The sequence below is a fragment of the Etheostoma spectabile genome, chromosome 13 (genome assembly GCF_008692095.1).
Source record: "Etheostoma spectabile isolate EspeVRDwgs_2016 chromosome 13, UIUC_Espe_1.0, whole genome shotgun sequence".
Taxonomy (NCBI): Eukaryota; Metazoa; Chordata; class Actinopteri; order Perciformes; family Percidae; genus Etheostoma; species Etheostoma spectabile.
In genome coordinates, this window is record NC_045745.1 from 24,149,764 (window position 1) to 24,159,054 (window position 9,291).

Below are 9,291 nucleotides of genomic sequence, written 5' to 3' on the forward strand. Positions count from 1 at the left end.
GCAGCATCAAACTTTATTGACTTATTTCACATTGTCATTTCTTGTCTTAAAGGTCAACAGATGATTGTAAAGCATGCTGGAACATCAGCAGTCACCATGAACAGCAGCTACCACCAGAGGTAAGGAGGCAGGAGGAGTCAAGGACCACAAAGGGCACAAATCACTGCCCAGTCCCATGATCTGGAATGAAAAGAGGTAGGAAAAGCATCATTACAGTGGAAACTCACACACAAACAAAAATGCCCCAGCATGAATAACAGGTGCACCCCTACCGGGATAAATGGGCTACATTTTTATCAGCGGAAATCTGAACTGGTCAGATTTTAAGCCTGAATTTCAAGACATGCTTCATTGATCTCCAAATGGACAACACAAAGACAATAAGAACTGGTTTTGCAGTGTGCATTTTTTTTATTTTGACTGCAGGTAGCTAAATAGCCATCCTCATGAGATCCAAGGATGCTCAGTTATATGTGGGGTGCAATGAGATCTGCTAAACAGTATGGTGCAATCCCATGTAATGTACTGTCACATCTGTCATGCACTGGGAGCCCTATTAAAGGATTAGATGGGCCCAATGGGCCTCATGTGGCCCAAATTTATTGTTTTGGTTAGGAATTTGGGAAGCAGTTTTTGAGTGTGAGTTATCTTGGTTTCCACATCTTGTATTGTAAATATAGGTTGGATTTAATTAATTTAATTAATTAATTAAAGTAATTTAATGGATGTGAAATTGCCTTTTTGCCACATTTTCTTTGATGTGTGCAAAAAACAATATTTTTTATGTTTCTTTCTGCAAAGTGTTTTGAAGAAATGGGAACAACATGCAACCAAGATATCCAGCTGTATTCAAACTGGAGATATTGCTTTTAAATATATGTCTTGAAATCTCCTAGTTGTACTTAATCATGACAAAGCTGCAAGACAATATTTGTGTCTATGTAATCCAATAACATCAAAGTTATGTATGACTGTATTCAGGAGTTGAAACTTTAGTTCTTTGTTTAGTTTCACGGCAGTTTACGTAACACTTAAAGCTGGAGACAGAGCACAATTCAAATATAGACATACAGTATTGTTATAATAAGGGATAGGAGTGAGAGATTAAAGTTGAAATGACTCAGATCCACCGGGATACTTAACAAAGCCTCAGAACAAGCAGAATCTTAACGAAAGGACTGAAAGGCTAAATTTCTCAGTTAATCTTATTACTATGGAATTTGACTCTGCTCATAAGACATTTCATATCTGCAAATATTAATAGTTTTTTTTACACACACATTTTCGAAGTATATTACTTTGTTTGTGTAGCTACTCTGGCAGGCTTAGGCAGAGAGATATATTCAGAAATTGGGCTATGTAGGCTAGAGGCAATCATTTAAATCCCACACATACTGATATTATCACCAACTAACAGTGTTTGCTAGGCATAATAGCTTTTTTTGTAAGCTCAACTCTTGTGGATTATTAAAAGTCTGCATTTTTCAAAGTCTGCTTTAGGCAACGTCCAAGTTCGATCCATAAATATTTCAAATGTTTGTAATAAATGTGGGGTACTCCACTGGAGTAGTATCTAGTGCCATAACATTGAGTCATTCGCCCACTGTAAGGCACGGATTTTGAATATCAGTGCTTGAGTTGTTCTGTGTGTTCCCTGCATATGTATGCAACCGGTGCCACTGTTTTTAATCACAAACTTCAAAATCGGCATTGGAAAAGTTCAAAGCTGCAGAGTGGTGGCACACAACTTATTTTGTACCAGGGAATTCCTGTCTTGAAGTTAACTGCTCCAAAGCCACATTTATACATGATTCTGAATTAGAGCAGAGAGATTTTTTGTGAATTATTTTACAGATAGAGCCTTTTCTAAATAAAGATTTCATTTTCATTTTTGGGTTTGTTAACATGTTGAAAAGGGCGGTGGTTTTATCAGGAACATCCAGGATGTACACACAGTTAATGTGCACATGTTGGCTAGATAATAAATAATACTTACACCTTGGGAAACCCTCACACAATCGAGCCGCGTGGCTTTATAAATAAACACACAGCTTACAGAATCTGTGAGCAGACTACCTTGAATTATCACTGTCAGCTCAGAGGATAATAGTGCATGATCCCCTGACAAACTGAAACAATAAATGGCGAACACAAAAACTATTGCACTCAAAATGTAATGTTTCATCAGACAGCTTTGCTACATATTTGTGACGGCTCTCCCGGCGATAAAACATCTATCAGGAACAGAAGCATATTGGAATACATCCGCTTAGCCACATGTTTTGTGTAACTAATTGGATAACCACACCAAGTAAAGCACGAAATTGCCTTTTTTTTATCCCACCTGCAGCAGTGAATGCAACCCTCTCTGCAGGGCGTTGGTGGGGCACAGAAGCACACACATTTATGAGTCATACATTTAATATGCTCTCCCTTCCTACTCATATCATAAACACTCTGAGAGATGGAAACGACACATCCCCTTTTTTCCTCTTTAACCACGTTGGATACTTTGTCAGAGAGTTAAGAGAGATTCTCTCCTCTGTGTCCTTCGACTGTTTCTCATCTTTACTCTCCAGTGCTCCCTCTCTCCTCTTGTCTTACCCGGTCTGACACTCAGAAATGATGCTTTGACTCCCCTTATGCCAGTTTAAAAAAAAAGCTTTAGTTGTGTGTGTGTGTGTGTGTGTGTGTGTGTGTGTGTGTGTGTGTGTGTGTGTGTGTGTGTGTGTGTGTGTGTGTGTGTGTGTGTGTGTGTGTGTGTGTGTGTGTGTGTGTGTGTGTGTGTGTGTGTGTGTGAGTGTGTTTGGCTGAGAAGATAAGAGATTAGCATGAGTCAGATAATGATTCAGGACACCAGGTGGCAAATGTCTCAAATTATGCTCTCTCCCTCTCTCTTGTTTCCTTTCTCTTGTTCTCAGCCTTCACTAGTCCTTGCACTGTACACGCTGTCAGTGCTGCTCTTTTGCTCGCCGTCATCTCCCATCGTTCCCACTCAGAATATGAGCCCATCTTTCCACAACTCCCTCTTTCTCTTTCTCCTCTGTGATGTCGCCTTGTGTTCCCCATCTGCCTGCAACTATGGCAAACTTAATAACCTACCGGTTCACATGGTGGGCGTGGAGAGGTTAACAGGGGAGATAAAGAAGGTAAAGACAGATTGAGTGAAGAGGGAAGGTGGCGGGGGTGTAGTAGAGGGAGCGATGGCCAGATGTGGAGAGATAAACGCGAGCGTATCGGATTGAGCTGGAAATTGAGCACAAATCTCAAGGAGTGTATAGGGAAAAAAGCTGCAGCTCACGTTGTGCGCGTGATGCTGGGTAATTTAGAAAGAGTGGGACATCGGAATGTGTAGTGAGAGGCAGAGAGGGTTATAGAGAGCTGTGTAGAGGTGGATGGAGGCAGGGATAGAGAGATAGAAGGAGGGGTGGTGATCCTGGGGGCCTGATGACTCATGGCTGTGCTGCGGTTTGTGCGTCACTGGCGCTGGCTGGAGGAGGAGATAGTGGAGAGGTTTACGCATTTAATTACAGCCTTCCAATTTAGACGCACTGTACACACACGCACCTACACACACACTCACACAAAATAATATCACAAATAATAGTCTTACAAGTACACTAATTCATGACACACACACACACACACACAGTATATAGACAGGCACGGACGTAGGTGCACTGTGATCACTCAAAGATGTTCGCAGCGTCTTCAGCCTACTTGCAAACTGAATGTTAATTATTCTTTTTTCTACAATCCTTTTTTTTTTTTCAACACGGGTATCGAGCTAAAACGATTGTGGTCACGAGCGTGTTGAGCATGCACGTTCTCTGCCTGCAGCCATCCCATCCCAGACAGACCTTTAGGCACGAAACTTATGAAGCCCCGAACTAAAATCCAAAATACCAAATCGTACCCTTTGAGCAGTTGCACCACATGGCTTGTGACTGGAATATGAAATGGAGACACAGACATACATAGGGACGTGCAGGACCCGCTTTGATGACGCAGTAAAGCAAACTTCTCTCAGATAATAGTGATAGTTTTCACAACAGAACTTGCACTGTGTGATGTTCAAGTCATCCTGCTGGTTAAAGGTCATCCTTGTAAGAGCAGGATTTCTGCTTCACCTGTCATGTAGTTTGTGGATTATTTATAGTTGTATGGTTTTGACTAAGACACGCAAGGCTTCTGATTGACTGACTGCAGGAAATTGTTCCAAAATGATCTTCATCATATCATATCCTTTACATTCAACTTGCTGTTTCTCGGCTGCTTTAGAAATGACTTCTCCTTCAGTCAACTCAAGTTGATTTCAAAAGCACTTTTAACACCTGCGCTTACCCAAGTGCTTGACAGGAAACAAAAGACACATACGGATAGAAATGAGAGTTAAGAAATAGAATAAGAACATCATTAATAGCACAAAATGGTGGCAGAGCCTGCTCTCGAAAACAGGCACAAAAGAAAGTGTGACGGCTGTGTTATACGATGTTTCCTGTGTGTATTTTTGGCAGCGTACATTTACTTTGAGTAAAATGAATACATATTTTTAATCTACGTCACAAACCTGGGCTTACTGTTTTAAAAAAGAACATATTTGCTTTGTATTTACTATATTTAAAATAGTGTTTGGTTGACAACAATGCAAAATAATTAAATGCAATAAAATACATTACAATATTTATACAATTATAATATTTATTAGATTAGTGACTCTTACATGAGCAACATTATCCCAAAACAACCAAATATAAAGCATTTCCTCACACTCATTTACTCAATCTCCTGTTGATATCTACGTTTTATTTGGTATAAATGTTTCTTTTGTGGACTTTTTTTTCCCTAACCCGGTAAATATCTATGTATTTTTTCAATATCCTACATCACATTACTCAGCCATCATTTTCAGGTTTCCATTAACCGGCAGTACAGTCTAATTTGTGCATTTTTTAAAGGCAATAAATACACTACTCTATATTGTTTTACTTTATTATAAATGAAACTCTAAAAACTATAAATGATTTCAAGGGTTCCTTCCCCTTTGAACTGACATAAAAAATAACGTGAAAATCAAAAGAGCCCTAGGAAATCCTAAGAACACACTGTGTATATAAAAGGAATACAATAGTTATTTTTAATGTAAACGCATGCTTGCTTTCAGAACATGTTGGTCTCACGCATTCACGTTTAATTTTAAATGTTTAGATTCAAACCCTTTCAGCACCTTTTTATTTTGTATTTCTTTGACTATCCTTTCCCGTCCAAACACATTACCCTCCTTGTGTGCCAATTATCCCCCTAAGAGGCTGCAAGCCTCACTTTTAAACAATAGGAGCAATCAGTTGCCCTCTCCCCCTCTTTATGCCCCTTTACTCCTCTCTCTTTTCCAGCAGAGAGTGCAAAGGGAGGATAATTTTTCTAGTTTTGGGAGGAAAATGGCAAAGGAAGAAGAAAGGAGAATCAGAAAGAGATAAAGAAAGAGAGACAGGCTGCTGATTGGGTCATGTTGGTTCACGGAGTCTAGAGGCACATCTGACAATACAACACTGCATGCAGATGTTTGCTGTCTTAAGCCAAGACAGGCAAATAAAGAGCTGCTCTATAACCCTTGATACAGATATTATCTACCCTAAAACACACAAATCAATGGCCACAGTGCCAATAATATCTACTAATATTTTACAACAAAGAAGCCGAAATTACAGATTACATTACATTTACACACTCAAAAATGCAGATGTATTTCTCAGACAAAAGACTGAAGCCAAATGTCTCATTTCAAAAAATTCTCCATGTCAGAGCTATTCATAAATGCTTTAATTTGGCTCTTTTTGTTGTTATTCAAATGATATGTTCAAATTATTTGTATGTCATAGGGTATTTTCATTAACCTTCAAAATGAAGAAATCTTTTTGATTTAAAGTTAATAAAACAAGACTCCATTCATTTTTGTAGATGCATAAAAAAAAAGAAGCAATACAAATTTATAACATAAATCATTCAAGCATTTCTTCAAATGTTGAAGTAAAAAAATTGTAATCAATTCAGGGGTGTGTTTTCCGGTAGTTTTCCAGGTCTTTCAATTTAACGCCTATTTCCCCTTTCATTCATCCCTGCTATCAGGAGTCGTCAGCATCTCCGTCCCTGGGGAGGGAAATCCCAGCTGTCACTAAATAACTTTTCAGATCACACCAATAAAGCTAATGTCCACTAACACCAAAGGGCGTGGAGTCCATTTAACAGCTGCTTAACGCATGAGCACACAAGTGACACCCACACACACACAAATGCATGTGCACAAACACACACACAGATTGTTGTGGATTACTCTTACCAGGCTAATGATCTCATCAATGGGACGACTGGGACTCTTCTGAGACCATCTTCAACCGAAGGCCCCATAGGGACCTAGAGAGGGGCTCTGGGGTAATTACAATGTAAATGCTGTGTGTGTGTGTGTGTGTGTGTGTGTGTGTGTGTGTGTGTGTGTGTGTGTGTGTGTGTGTGTGTGTGTGTGTGTGTGTGTGTGTGTGTGTGTGCATGCGTGCATCGATGTGCGTGCGTGCATGCGTGTGTGTGTGTATCCAAGATTAGGTTAATCTACAATCAAGCAAATTTAGATTATAATTTAGATTATAAAAACCTGGATATTATAATCAGTTTATACCAAAAACATCAGATTTAAACCTTTGGTTTAGTCACTTTTCAGTCAATTTATTCTTTCTTAAACATATAGTGTACAAAGACATTGAAATGAATAACTGTGTATGTAAATATTAATCCAATGTATTGTATTTTAGCTCATTCTGAACAATCTTGTGAACAAGAAAACGAAAAGTAAAAGCACTGACCTCAAATACAAATACAATAAAGGGACTTAATTTTGTCCAGTCTTTTCACATTTAAACCGTTTTGAATGAAAATTGTGTTAAAACAAAATACTTCAAATTCAGTCTTCTTTTTTCAGAAAGATAACATTTTAGCAAAGTTCACTCACGTTTGTATGCGCACACGCCAATGTGTGCATGTGTTTGCTTTCTGCTACCTCTTAAAGGTTTTCTACCGAAATTAAGGTTCAGCTCCCTCTCTGTTCAATAAACATCCGGATGTGTTATCAAGGAAACAGAACATTTTATAAGCACCTGCTCACATTTGAAATTATGTTTAAACATTCAAAATCAGTGGCACAGGATGCAAATGACTGGAAAGCAGAGGACAAGAAATGGAGGAGAGACTAATTGAGAGGGAGCGAGGGATGGGGTAAATGGATGTATGATTGATGTGAGCAACAAAAAACAGGGGGCAGGCACAAATTGATCCTCACCTTCTTTTTTGTCATTGTGCCTTTGTTTTGGCTCATGGCCCCTCATCATCATCATTATTATTTCCCCCCTCTCTCTCCCTCTCTCTTTCTTTCTCCCTCTGTCACCACCCCTCTTCCCGCCCCTCTCTGTGACGCTCGCCATGCCAATCAGATCGTAACATGACATTATTGCTCATTATACCTGGGCTGAATGAACGGGCTGCTGGTGGTGGCCAGCCGTTTCAGGTACAATGCAGCCCACAACGAGAAAGACATGTAAGAAATGGCGCCTCAAAATGTAAATGTTCTGTTTCTTTGTCCTTTAATTTTCTGCATGTCATTTTCTTGGCGTCCAGACAGGATTGTACAAGGCAGGGCATTATGTAATCTGGGGATACAGGCTTGTAACGCCTAAAGACAGCACTGATGGAAAGAGATAGCGAGAGGGTGTGAAGAGAAAAGCAGAAGCAAAGGAATGGAGTGAGAAAACGAGAACCATAGGAGAGGGAAAGTTAGGAAGACAAGGAGCAGAAAAAACATTGTGGTCATCTGCAGTGCGATGAGTCACCTGTAGGCAACACACACACACGCACACACACACACACACATGCACAAATTCAAAAGAGAGGCTTTGCAATCTCAGCCCTCAGCTGTGTAGTTTACAATGCCATATTGTCTCATAAACTGCATTTACTGAATGCGTCACTAAATAAATTAAATCTGAAACACAATCTTCTGCTGAATGCACGAGTGGAAATAAAAACTGATGGAATTTCAAAATCAAAAGGAAACTACAAAATGATTTAACCTTTTAAAGCCGTCCTGGGGAATTTGAGATATCACTCCGGATGATTACCATAAACGGTTAAACAAAATGTTAATGAAAGACAGAAATTAGTCTTTCGATGCTTTACTGCCAGCATGATGTTGCTGCTTTGTTAAATAGTTATGATAAAATCTGTGGATTAAATCAACCATCTGTATCCTTTGTACATATTTCCTTCTGCTACACCCTTCTGCTCCTCCTATGTTAGCTCGGGCTTGAAAAGGCTGCATCAGATGTGCTGTGATCAACGTGACTAAGTCATTCAACAAAGTTACTTTTCACAGAGGGTAGGAATCAATCACAAAAATGTCACAATAGAAGAGAAAATCACATTTAATGTTAATCACATTAGCATCACCGCGACAATGTCATAAACCAGTAAAATAGCCTTTTAATGTTTGGAAAGACAAAAGAATAAGTCAAAGAAATAAGTCAAAGAAATCTAAATATTTCAAGTTCACATGCTTCTGCAGGATGAAAATGGTGTGAAATTACTATACTAATATATATTATTCAATACCTTTATTTACTACACTGTAACACTAAACTAATGTGAATTATATTGCAAATGTTTGTAAACCCAAGATTTTGGCAACCTTCAGTTTTGTAAGGTCAATGACAATCAATACCTTTTGTTATGAGAGAAACCAAAGAGGGAAAAAAGCAAACCTCTTTTTGCTTTTTATTTATTTTCACTCATAGAATTTAATTTTGAACGTGTTGATTTCTTAATCACAAATCTCTCCTTCAGCCTCTGACATTCCTTTTATTCAGTGGCAAAAGACTTTCTTGTAAAGCTCTATGTTAAACTGACTCATTATTCATGGCCTGTCAGATAGCGCAAGGTTACTGTAAAACAAAAACAAAGCGTTCCTACTGCAGCCTGACAGGAATGAGGTGAGCTTTCCACAGCAATGTTATCTAATTTCCAAAAGTCAGTCCATTGGTGGGTGGTAGCATTATGTTGCTATTTGAATGTGAATAATGACTATTGATACCTGCAGCAAAGTGTTTCTGATGGCCGTGTGGCTCATGGCCAGACAAGCAAAAGGTTGTTGTTTCCTCCTTGAGGATAAAAAGATGGGAAATAAGGAGCAGATTTTCACTGTTTCTAATTCTCTCTGTGCTTAACTCCCACTCTCCAGTCCTCCCCCCCCCC